This window comes from Nylanderia fulva, unplaced genomic scaffold (assembly GCF_048542155.1).
Source record: "Nylanderia fulva isolate GAGA-0341 unplaced genomic scaffold, ASM4854215v1 Scaffold3, whole genome shotgun sequence".
In the NCBI taxonomy this organism is placed as follows: domain Eukaryota; kingdom Metazoa; phylum Arthropoda; class Insecta; order Hymenoptera; family Formicidae; genus Nylanderia; species Nylanderia fulva.
In genome coordinates, this window is record NW_028190368.1 from 5,015,323 (window position 1) to 5,027,965 (window position 12,643).

The following is a 12,643-nucleotide window of genomic DNA, read 5'->3' on the forward strand; positions in this document are numbered from 1 at the left end:
AGAATAAAATATTAACCGTAAAAATGATTCATATCGTACAAACGTATTTGCATCACAAAAAGTGTATACAAATGAAAAATGTGTATATGTAAATTGTTAACCTCCATCCATCAGGCACAAGAGTTTAAACAAAAATATGTATTAAATAAACCAAAATATAATAAATCATATTTTTAATATCAAATATAAAATTATTATAAAAACATCATACAGAATTATTTTAAAAACTTCAAAAAATTGAACAATACATATATACATATATTTTGTTTCACATTTCCCTATTTTCCTACAATATCATTTCTATATATTTATTATTTCTATATATTTTCCTATATAATTATTTCTCAAGCAAAACTTATGCATTCCCTCTCTATCATCAATATCAAATAAAATAGTAACCAAAAAAATAAAATTTTTTCTATACACAATTAATAATAAATCGTCAAGAATTTTCTTGATATATCTTACGTTTTCCGCAGGATCGATATTTTCCGGCACACCCTTAGAAAACCGATAAAATTGATACCCCCCAATTACCTCTCGTAGTTGTTCGCGCGCTATCACGCGCCCCTTCGATCGGGGGCGGCAGGAGCCTCTCGCACGGGGGTTGTTGCAGTATGACGGTACGATGCGGGTGTCGCGTGCAGGGTAGTCGCGCGTCGACTGAGACGCTTCCCTCTTTCGGGGCACCGAATCCGCAAGAAACGACAACGGCGACGCCGCGCCGCGACGCAACCCCTTAGCGACCAGCCAACCATCCGGCCAGCCACCACCCCCGAATGCATCCCCACCGCGTCGGTGATTATCGAGGGTGGGGATGCGTATATCGCCACGCGGTCGACAAACTGGTGGGGGTGTCTGCTGGTGGAATTACTTTGTCCGGCAAAAAAACATCCCGTCTCTACCTCTATCTCTCTCTCTCTGCGTTCTATCTACGTCTTTTCGTTCCAAAGGGCGGAAACCCGCGGGGTGGAAACGCAGGGGCCGATGTACCGTAAGCATGAAGGTCGTAACGACGCGGCAGATAAATCAGAATTCGCGGCTGGACGAGTTGGTACCGATTTTTCGACGTCGCGGTGTCGTGAACATGAACATCGATTCGTTCGGATGAGGAGGATGAGAAGCCCGGCTAGGACATGTCTGATATTTAAAGAGGTAGGGCTAGCGAGATAATGTAAAGAAATATCTTCTATATTTTCTGTAATTTGCTATGATAAAATAAGCCGCGGTAAAATTTATTTAATTTTTGATAAATAAATATGAAAAGAAGATGTTGCTTTTTTCAAGTTTTTGTACAATTTTAATCGATGATTTGAGTAACATCGTAACTTTAAGAAATTTACAGACGTTATAATATTATAAGAATACTTTGCTTCAAGAAAACATCATTTATTTTTTTTCTTATTATATCCTATTAACAATTTTCGAGACAGACGCGCTACTTTTTTATATTATAATGAAAAGTTACTTATTGAAACGAGACCTTCGGTATAATTTCCAAGGCCAAGAAGAGACTTTCGCGATAACGAGTTCTACGAGGGGTTACTGAGAAATGACAAAGCCACAAGAAGATGAGAAATGATAAAAAGAGAATAAATTAAAATTCACTGCACGTGTCACAAATTCCGAAAATAACAGCGAATAATCGATTGCTTTCAAAGTATGACATTATTACTGAATCAAATAAAAGTCGAAAAAATGTTACTTTTATACATTCAATCAAAAAATTAATAAAACTATATATCTGTTTTAAAAAAATATTAAACAACCAGTATCAAAAACAATAAGTTCTCTAATATCGAAGCAACGCTTGAGAAATGGTTATTATTTAATCAAATTTTTAAAATCCTGGCTTCATTATGCATCCCTTATAATACTTGTTAGAAATTACTTGTTAAAAAAGACTTGCGAATAAACTCGCCAGCAAAAAATTTCTCTTCGTCTAGAAAAGTTAGTAACGACACCATAGGGAAAAGGCAAAAGGCGAAAAAAGCCAATGTACCAAAAAGCAAAACTTACGTGACTGTTAGAAAATTAAATTTTGAATAAAGACCGTAAAAAATAGTGCGTTAGAAGATTAAATTAATAAAATATTTTCAGAATATTAATACAACGTAGAAAAATTTGAAAAAGCAAAAAGATTTTATAAAAAAGTTAAGATTCATAATTAAAATTTTTGCATTCTATTGCAATGAATTACAAATTAATTTCTATAATAGCAACAATATTATATATGTGATATTATTATATTATTATTTAACGTTGTATCCATAAAATTTGATATTCATATTATATATTATATAAACAATAAGCAATGCTCTTTTGGAAATTTCTAAATATTTCTGAAGATTTTATTTAGAACGCCCAGTATTGATATTTTTTAATTCGAATTAGATCATAACTGTCAGATAACTTGGTTAAAAATACGATAACCACTGAATTTTACATCTCGAAGTTGAGCATCACAGCGCCTAGAAGGCGTTTTTATGCACAGTCGAGGAGCGACGGGAGGAAGATAAATTAGAAACCGTATCGAGATAGGCGGTGCAAAGTAAGGAGAACGAAATCCATATCAGTCGTCAGGACTTGACAATTTCCTCAGGGCGCGCGTCGAAGCGACACCGCAAAGATTCTTGGATGGCTGCACGCGATGGAAAATGCAAAGGATTGATGATACGGGGCATCCAACCCGTTGACGCGAAATAAGTTTGAAAAATAAAGCTTGGCTGAAATTTATTCGATCCGTATCACTCACATATTTCGATAATACTCAAATAAAAAATAATAAGACATAAAAATCTATAAGAATAATAAAATATAAATATTTAAAACATATAATGAAAATATTATATATTAATAAAATATAATATGTATATTATTAAAAATTCTAAGATGCTGCAATTGTTTCAATATGTAAAGTGTCTTCTCATTTTATACATGCACATACACCTCTAGATTATAAATATGGAATAAAAATATGGTTTTAATAAAATAAATCTCGAAATATACCGAGAAGAAGGAAAGAGAAAAGAAGAGAATAGAAAGTTATGTATCCTTGATTTGCATAAAGTGAAGTTCGCAGACAACGATCTCAGTCTCAGACGACACGCTTGGCATCTTAGGCGCCTCTTCCCACGAGATGGCTTCTTGCGAATAAAAGATAACGAACGTTTACGAAAAATGCCAAACTGCAGCCCATTGAGATAACACTGAGGCGACGCAAAAATGGAGGCAGAGCTTTCAGCCTATCCAGCTTTTATTCAGCGCGAGGAAGAACAGAGCAAGGGAAAAACATAGAATATGAAGTTCCGAGGTGCAACGGAGAAGACTAGTCTCACTCCGAATCAAGCACGAAAAACCGGTTCTAGAGTGCGACGGAGAATCTTGCGGTGCATCGAAGCCAGTCGAGGAAGTTCAATGGGCGGATCGACGAACATGGGAGATCGATCGCGTCAAAAAGGTACAAACAGGAAGAGTCCTCCTCCCGTTGTACATATCGTAATTTCACGTACGTTTTTGCACCCGTACGCATAAACACAAATTAAAACGGTCTATAGATATAAATACATTCTAGTTGGTCTTTATCAGATGTAAATTTGTCAGGAACTCGCGATATCAAATACACATGTCCTTAAGTCGTGAAGATACAGAGAGATAATAAAGCTATGGAAACATTTTTCTAAACTTCTCCAATATTTTTCCATCTTTTAGACATATTACATTTCTCTGCTATATGTTTATATTCCAAAAAAGCTTGACAAACCTACAAGTTCAAAAACACAAATTAAAACGGTCTATAGATATAAATACATTCTAGTTGGTCTTTATCAGATGTAAATTTGTCAGGAACTCGCGATATCAAATACACATGTCCTTAAATCGTGAAGATACAGAGAGATAATAAAGCTATGGAAACATTTTTCTAAACTTCTCCAATATTTTTCCATCTTTTAGACATATTACATTTCTCTGCTATATGTTTTATATTCCAAAAAAGCTTGACAAACCTACAAGTTCAAAAACTATGCCTCGCGGTGATCAACTTTTTACGTTTAATATATAAGAGTGTTCAAAGTGAACTTTTACATTCGCGAATTATGTAGAAACTTTCTTGGGTTATGGAGCGAGTACAAAATTACGGTATCGTCATTGGATGGAAATTTTATGCGTGAAATCTCTAGCGTGTGCTGCATCTAGCACAAAGATTTAAATATGATAATTTTCTTTCAATGTTTGTGTATGCGTGCAATTCGTAGGATAGCACTATGATACAGTTTGGAATGCAGATAGGCAACGAGCAGATATAAAATTCGTTTTATCTCTCATGAAGCTAGTATAATCTTCATAATCCACGAGATGAATCGGATTTCTAAAATGTATACTTTCGTCATAATTGAAGCGTATGAAATTATATAAAATTATATATTACTACACATATATTATAGATTTTCCTGCTCATATACACATTTTCATCATATCATTTACATTATATTTATATTATTATATAATAATTATTATATTATATTTATAAATTATTTATAAAATAATATTATATAATAATATAATTACATATAATAATTATTTATACATATTTATATTATATTATATAATATTATATTAATTTTTTTAACCCAATTTAAAATGAAACAAGATGCGATTAAAATGCATTATCAAATCTATGCCGAACGAGATAATCGATTATCAATAGTGTATCTCACTTTCATGTTGATTGTTAGGCTTGATTACCATCGAAATAACAAGAGTATTAACTGGATCGGATAATGCGAAGACTAAAGCTTTCCTGCTTGGCTCACAATGGAGAAACGCCGGTGGATATCCGATCGTTGTCCGGATATCGGCCTCTCCCTCGCGGTTGAGGCTGAGGGATTGACGTTAAGTATGTTAAATTAATTAACGTTAATTAACGCTCCCCGTGGGATACTATAGATACGAGAGTGGAATATAGCGAGGGGATTACCGAATCCCTTGACACGAGAAACCATTAAAAACTCTGCAGAAGCTATTTATTCCATCGTGCGAACACACACACACACACACATGAGATTATGCACACATAATTGCCTTTTCGTTATTAGAGAGAAATCAATTTTGTATTCCTAACTAGATCTACACTATACACGCGCGAGAGAAGATAATCGTCTTAAGCGCCGAAAGTTGCGACTTTACTGTAATGGAAACGCTGTGTCTCGAATAAAGGACAGCTGATCCATCAAAGAGAATAGCGGCGTGAAACTTTGATGAATCGGTCCATTACGATGTATAATATTTAAGAGGATTTGATCGATACTCGTTAACTCGATCGCACGATTAATATTCATGGATCGAGAGAATCGGATACTTTCTATTAAGTATACGCTGTTGTTCGAGAAATCTTTATTCATTATAATTTGTGTTTAAGAATTTATCCTTATTACTATTGTAAATGTATTTTAATTGGTTATTAAATGCTTTCAGAAAACGTCGCGTTATACTATATCAGTATTACCATTTTGAGTAAATTGTCAAAATTTTATTTTTCGTAAGTAGATACCCAAGATTCACAAAGACGATCTTAAGTGCTTTTATCTATCTCGAGGGAAAGAACCCTCTCAAAAGACTTCGGTTAAAGTGAAGACGGGTTAAAGCTCCTATTTTCATTTTCCTCCATGGCAATAATCCGAAATATCTTAAATTGACCTTCGAAACTCGATCTTTCCAGATAAGAGTGAATCCCCATGGAAAAATCTTGTACTAGAATATCCACGAAGCAAGGATTAGACGCGTAGTTTCTTTTCATCTAGGTTCGTGCTATTGTGAGTCAGAGGAGGAATGAAGCAACCGCGGAAAATTCGATGAAACAGCACAAGTTCGCAAGATCGTTTGTTTGCGGTTTGTTATAATTCTGACATATAAAAGAATATGCTATACAATACACATATCACACAGATTTTCTGTGCTATATATAATTAGCACCAGATCATTTGTTTAACAATTTGGTTTAATATTTAATATTCCTACACAGAGATAATTTTCTCTTACAATTCGAATTTATCCTGAAAATCATGATAATCGTGGGACAATATGGTATTTGAAGAATTTTATAAGAGTTTCTTTGATTAATAATTTACCACAATACAAAATATTAATATCTACCACAATTAGATATAAAATATATTCGATTAATTTTATTATGTACATATTAAATTAATATTATTTTATTGTGGTAAATATTACTCAAAAAAATCTCTTATAAAATTCTTTCAATACTATATTATCCCACGATTACTATGATTTTGAGGGTAAATTCTAAGAGAAAATTCTCTCTGTGTATGTATAAATCAAATTCAATAAGACACCGGAAAAAAGCTATTGATTTCAAATAAAATTGTATTTCAATACTTCCATTAACACCATTTGTTTGAAACAAATAAATATTTATCTGTTTTGAAAAAAGATTTTTTATATCAAATAAGTATTTTTTTCACGACAAATCAATACTATTAGTTTCAAACAAATGGTGTTAATAGCACTACTAAAATAAATATTTATTTGAAATCAATAACTTTTTTCAGCGTATAATAATACTTTTTTAAACGCGTTTATTCCTTATTAACCTACTTTCGAATTATATCCCGATCAAGATGTTACATCACGGTCAACGCCTAGGTAGAAAAGTATATTTCCGGAAGTCTCCACGTGCCGTCTTTTCGATTCCTTCTAACGGTAACCTACGATGTCCCGATTCTAAATTATTGCGTTCGCGTGTCCGCTCCTTGGCATACCGGGATTATCGGGATTCCGTGCCCGGCCTTCCGAAAGATGAATAATCGCTGCAGCTACGAGTCCCGTGGGACGAATAGTAATTCGTGCCGCGGACATTGCGCCATCGCCGCTTTAAGTACATAACGCACACCCGTTAGACTGGCCGCCGCAATAAACGAGATCTCGATGTGGATGGGGATTTGCATGGCGAATGAGGCTAACGTAGACAATTTAGCCATCCTATACGTTCCGTCTTTCGTCACGGCAATCGAAAAAATTTAGGAAAAAAATATGCTATTTTGATTTTTGAAAAAAAAAAAAAAAAAAAAAAAGAAGACTGCAAATTGAGTAGACTGCGAACAAAGCGGACGAACGATCATTACGCGGCTGCTTATCTTGGCTCGTGTATTTATTTATAGCGGCGAACTGCATAATATCGCGAGCAAAATAATCAGAGCTGGGAACCTTATACGAAAGGATACATAAATCTTTCGCGCGGTCCGCGCTCTATAAAGCCCTCAACATATATATATTAAATTGTATTTCTTTTCGTGTTCGCGAAATGAATTGGGACATATTTTGATTAATGCCGCATATATATGAACGTAATAATGTTACACGCGATATACTTACTCGTCGTTTTCTCTCAACCACCATCTAGTTTGCGGACCGACATGGAGAGAAGCGGCGATAAACGAAAAAAAGACGAATGCGGTTACACGACTCTCTTCGACGGGGGAAAAATTCCCTCCAGGCGACGTTCCCTCTCGCACCCGACTAGCTCACCCTTATTACGTAGAAAACTCCACGCTGTAAATCCTGCATCCTTTGTTTCGCAGAAATAGTCGGTTGCCGTGCGGTAAGCACAGAGAGAAGCAAGGCCCTCCGTACAAGGCGCTCGCCTTTATTTATAAATCTTACAACGACGGTAATCGGGGTACACCTACCTATATGTATCAAAGAGATACGCTTCTTTTCGCGCTCGAATGAACCTGAACGGAAAATCAGGAAAATGCCTTGACACTCGTGGCACGTTTACCTCGTAACTATCGCGAGTCGCGAGAAAAATACGAACGTGTATATATATATATATATATATATATATACGTTTACACATTGACACGCCAGAAATTATCACCCGGCGACACGTCGCGTGACCAATAAATACACGGTGGTGGTCACCGCGCTCTTATTGCACCCGTTTCGAATTTATCGGGGGAGCGAACAATGCCCACTTGACCCTCGCGTTTGAAGAAACGAGCCATGCTCGTGCTCGCGATTATCGCGATCGCGTTTAATAACATTCCCGTAATGATTTCTTCAATCATTTCTCGCGCGATAATATCAGCACACTGAACAAAACATTATTAAATTAATCAATATTTATTTCAATACTATGCCGATAATGAATCATTAATTTGAAACAAATCAATATTTATATATGTTTTGAAAAGGATTTTCTTATATCAAATAAATATTTTTCACATCAATATATTATTAAGTTTCAAATAAATTATTTATTAGGCAGTATTGAAATAAATATTTATTCGAGTTCAATAATTTTTTTTCAGTGCACCTGCGCGCGGAAAGAAATGTGTGTTCGGTATCAAAGACGTATTTTCTCGTGTCACATGACTCGATCAAAGAATATCGAATTCAATTGAATTCGCATGGATTTAGATATCAGGGTGTGAAAAAAAAAGAGAATCCGTGTTACTGAAAGTGCCTTTCTTGCTCCACGAGAATTCCCTTAAATATGTCATTAAAATAAAATATGATTCAAAATGTACAATACAATTTACATGATTTCATTTAGCGGAACGACTGAGCTCGTTACGCTTTCCGAGGCTAATTCCCGGGCTTCATCCAGTAGCGTAATCCCGTGGAATCAAGTTTCGTCTCTCTCTCATTGGTCGATGTTGCGGCTACTAGATAGTTGTCGGTCGGATATCTCGGAACTACGCAATCTGAGAGCCGACCGTTCGAAATAATCGCGATCCCTGCGCGATCCGCGAAATCTCCACGAAAATCTAGTTGCGACTGCTATCCCGATACTATACTTATTGTTAGTTATTTGTAATTATTCTGTTACAATTAAACACAGCGCACTTGTAAATCACCAATCGACGCTTCTTTGCGTAACTCTTATTAATGTAATCGCGAATAAAAGCCTTGGCAAGCAGCGGCGTTATCGTTTCGCTAACATATTCATTTCAAGCGAATATTAATGAGTTATGTCGCGCGATATGGTTTTTGTGCGGAGATAAAAACGCATGAAACGCGACGACTCTCATTCCAGAGGAGGAACGTTTCGTTATTGCATTTTAAGGTATGTGGAATCGCGAGTCGCAATTCTATGGAATTCACGGCGAAAACTCTTTTTACGGTGCAATTTCATATTCATTCTTATGACAGGAAAAAAAACGTATCGGTCTCTATATATTATACATTTAAAAATCTTTTCCAAGTTTCACATGGGAAATTGTGTAAAGCGAAGTAAGCGGCTTTTAAGCTTAGTTCGTCCAGGAAACTAATTTCCTCTCCTAGCTTCTGATATCAAGTGGTTGCGAGTATCCGGGCAAAGTAAAGAATGCCGTTAAAGCACGAAATTTATGAAAATAGAAAACACAAACTGCTGCGTGACAGACTAAAAAGAAAATATTTTGAAACCTGTGGATTACGTCACGACGTACAGGTATGATGTTACACAAGAGAAAGTTAAGAAGAAAGACTATAAAAGTCACGACTATACAATGTATAATGTAGCATTTCGTACAATTTAAATATATCTCGGATTTCGGAAGTAAAAGCTTGAGTAACAGAGCAGTGAAAACTATTGCGTAATTTTCCCTGCCATAATTTAATGTGTTTGTATAAAGCAGAAAATATTATACAGACTCACCCTCGGACGCATATACCACGCAGAGAGATTTCTTAAGAAAGACTCACCTGTAACAAAGAAAAACGAAAATATTAGCACAATCAGAATAATATTTAATTAATTTAAACAAGTAATACTCAACGCATTTCGCGCACGTAATTTACATGCGCAATTTAATGAATGATGATTGTGAGAAACTTCTGGAATTCGACTGTTGGCAAATTAACGACGGCACGAGAACAGCGCATGATATTTGACTCGCCGCGTACGCAGGAATTCCGAATTTAAGTGCAAAGTTGGCGGCAGGTTATATCATGCCATAGATCAGCATAATCCTGTTTAAAAATATCGTAGGAGGTAATTAAATGCAGAGCGAATCAGTCCCGCGCTTAAGTCGCGAGACAATTTCGCGGATGGTGCGCTCGCTGCTCGCGTTTTCTGTCTTCGTGTTTTATATAAGGCTGTCCTGCGAAAAAGCTCGCGGACTGGGAAATGAGAGAATAACGATGGTAATAATAGTATTCGCATCCCTGTCCGCCTTTTCCCTGACGCACTACCGAATTCGTCCATGAATTTTAAACGGTCGGACGAACCGCGATACATACGGCGAACAACGTAAACATTGCCTTGCGCGCGCGCAACGATGGCTATAAAATATTAATTGCCCGTGGGACGCGTCCGAAAACGCGAGGAAATAAAAACTAGCACCATGTTGCCCGTACGAGAATTAACGAGTGAAACATGCGGGATGGGTTGGGTATACTCTTGCTGTAATAATTGAAACTTCGCTGTGATCAAGTACCGACGATAAAGTGCTGAGTAATGGTTAATTAAACCAGCTGGAGCCGGAAATTGATGGATTAGACGAGATGACAATATCCGTGAAAATTCGAAAATAAATTCATAATTAAAGCCTCTCGTAAAAGCTAGTTTCGCGTAATAAAGTAATTTAATTCTTATTTATGCGAGAAATGGATATCTCTCTAGAAATGGCTTCTGAATTCTTAATGGCACATTAAAGCTGACAACAATGGCTTTTATGACCTAAAATGCCGAACGTGTTTTGTTATAATTATGTTTGTCGAGCTTGGCTCGAAACGCCGGTAAACGCGCGCAAGAATACGGCTATATATGTATAACAGAATATGCAAAGACGTAGATAAATATCAAGAGAGCATTATATTATTATTACACGCGGTGCATACTTGTGTGTGCACTTAAATAAATATAAAGTATAATAAATGGCACGTAACACCGGGTAATTAAAATCATATTTTCGGAGAAACTATAATCAGAATTAAACAAGTTTAAATGTGAATCGCATTCCGATTAATTAAAATTTAATTATTTATTATACGATGAATGCATTATAGAGCTTATCTTTATTTACTCGATCCTGCGATTTCATTGTTTCACTGCGCGTTCTCTGAATTATGTAAATTTAAATCATCGAAAAGTTCATTGGCGGAGTGTTTCGCATCACTAGTTTCATGTTCGAGTGTCGGTGTGTGAGTGATAAACAGACTTGCGCAGCATGTCAACAATAGACCCGAATACTTTATTATCGATAATTCGCATTGTCGAAATATTTTATGTACTGAGGTGGAGGTATACATAGTTTGCGCGATACATTATACAGCCTCGTTATTATTTCGCACAGTGAGAAAGTAAAGGTTCCATACATTATCATATTGCGTAATATGCGAATTGCAATTATATCCTGTATAATTATTATAATTAGCAATTATCAGTTTGCGCAATCAATTATTTTTAAATGTATAATTCATTATTCCGCGTGAACGTATAACATGTAAAATATCTCAGGAATATTTAAAGTTAAAAATATATTTCGCTCGATGTTTTATCGTTTGACTTTTCAACGATTTAAATGTATAATTCGAATTGAAAATGCGCAATAAAACAATCGGATCGAGTAAATAAAATAAAAATAACTTCCATAATACATAAATTAATTGTCTAATTAATTTAATCTAAAATATATATATATACATAATGTCCGATTCAATAGTCGCTGCACCTCTCGTGTACGTGCAGATAAAGCGAATTAAACCAAATAGGAAAGTGCGGATTGACCGATCTTTTTTAATTAATTTCTTATTAATTATTGTGAAGATCATATAAAATTGTAGAACACTCTTATTCAATTTAACTCGCTCTATCTGCACGCGATGGATGGAGCGATTATTATATATACAGGGTGTCTCAAAACTGGCGGAAAAGTTTTTAATGGCAGATTCCTGGTATCATTCGGAGACGATTTTTCCTCAGCGAAAATGTCGAGACACCAATATAATTTTCGAATTATAAGCAGATGAAAATAAAGGCTTTTTTGGAAACTAAGCCTTGTGGAAACAAAATACTAACAGAACTACATTCTCCAATTATAATTTCAAGTAGTTTACTTTAATAGAATTTTAATATAAGGCTTAGTTATAAAGATACATAACAAAAATTGGGAACATGCTGAAAATGACCTCTCTCAACATTTTCACCAAGGAAAAATCGTCTCCAAATGATACCAAGAATCTGTCATTTAAAAACTTTTCCGCCAGTTCTGGGACACCCTGTATATACCGAACATCCTACACCTCTCTCATTATGTATCCGTTATCAACGCGAGTATGACAATCGCACGACTTCTCAGATTCCGCAGAGGGAACCTTCACGGTCCTGGGCCGGTCGCAACGGGAGGATCTCTTTTTGCTCCGCGAGCACAAAGCCGCGATGCACACGTGGTATTATTGTCGACGATGCGCAAGCAAGCGCGGCCATTGCACGACACACGTGAAAGTCTCCCTCGCAGTGTGATATCGCGCCACAGCTTTATCGTTGCCGCTCGCAGGGTACGTGTCGTGTCTCTCCACGTGTGATTCACGTCCCGAGGTACGCGATACGGAGAATCGTCCCTCTATGAGTGCCGGTTTAATATACTTTCACGCTATGTCGGTGGTGTTCGTAAAGCTTGTTTCACAAGACGGC

At 35.9% G+C, this 12,643-nt stretch overlaps 1 protein-coding gene across 4 annotated transcripts in view; it reads right to left on the bottom strand.

Annotated features, from left to right (window-relative positions):
* Positions 1–12,643, bottom strand: part of GckIII (Germinal centre kinase III) — a 96,397-nt gene that overhangs the window by 66,659 nt on the left and 17,095 nt on the right. For 2 of the 4 annotated variants that reach the window (XM_085484480.1, XM_085484478.1), the window contains exon 1: positions 469–668. The exons of 1 other annotated variant lie outside the window; for it this stretch is intronic. The gene's annotated coding sequence lies outside the window, so the exon portion shown is untranslated. Of the gene's footprint in view, positions 1–468; positions 669–12,643 lie in introns of those variants that run through there. One more of the 4 variants, XM_085484482.1, reaches the window with a different exon arrangement.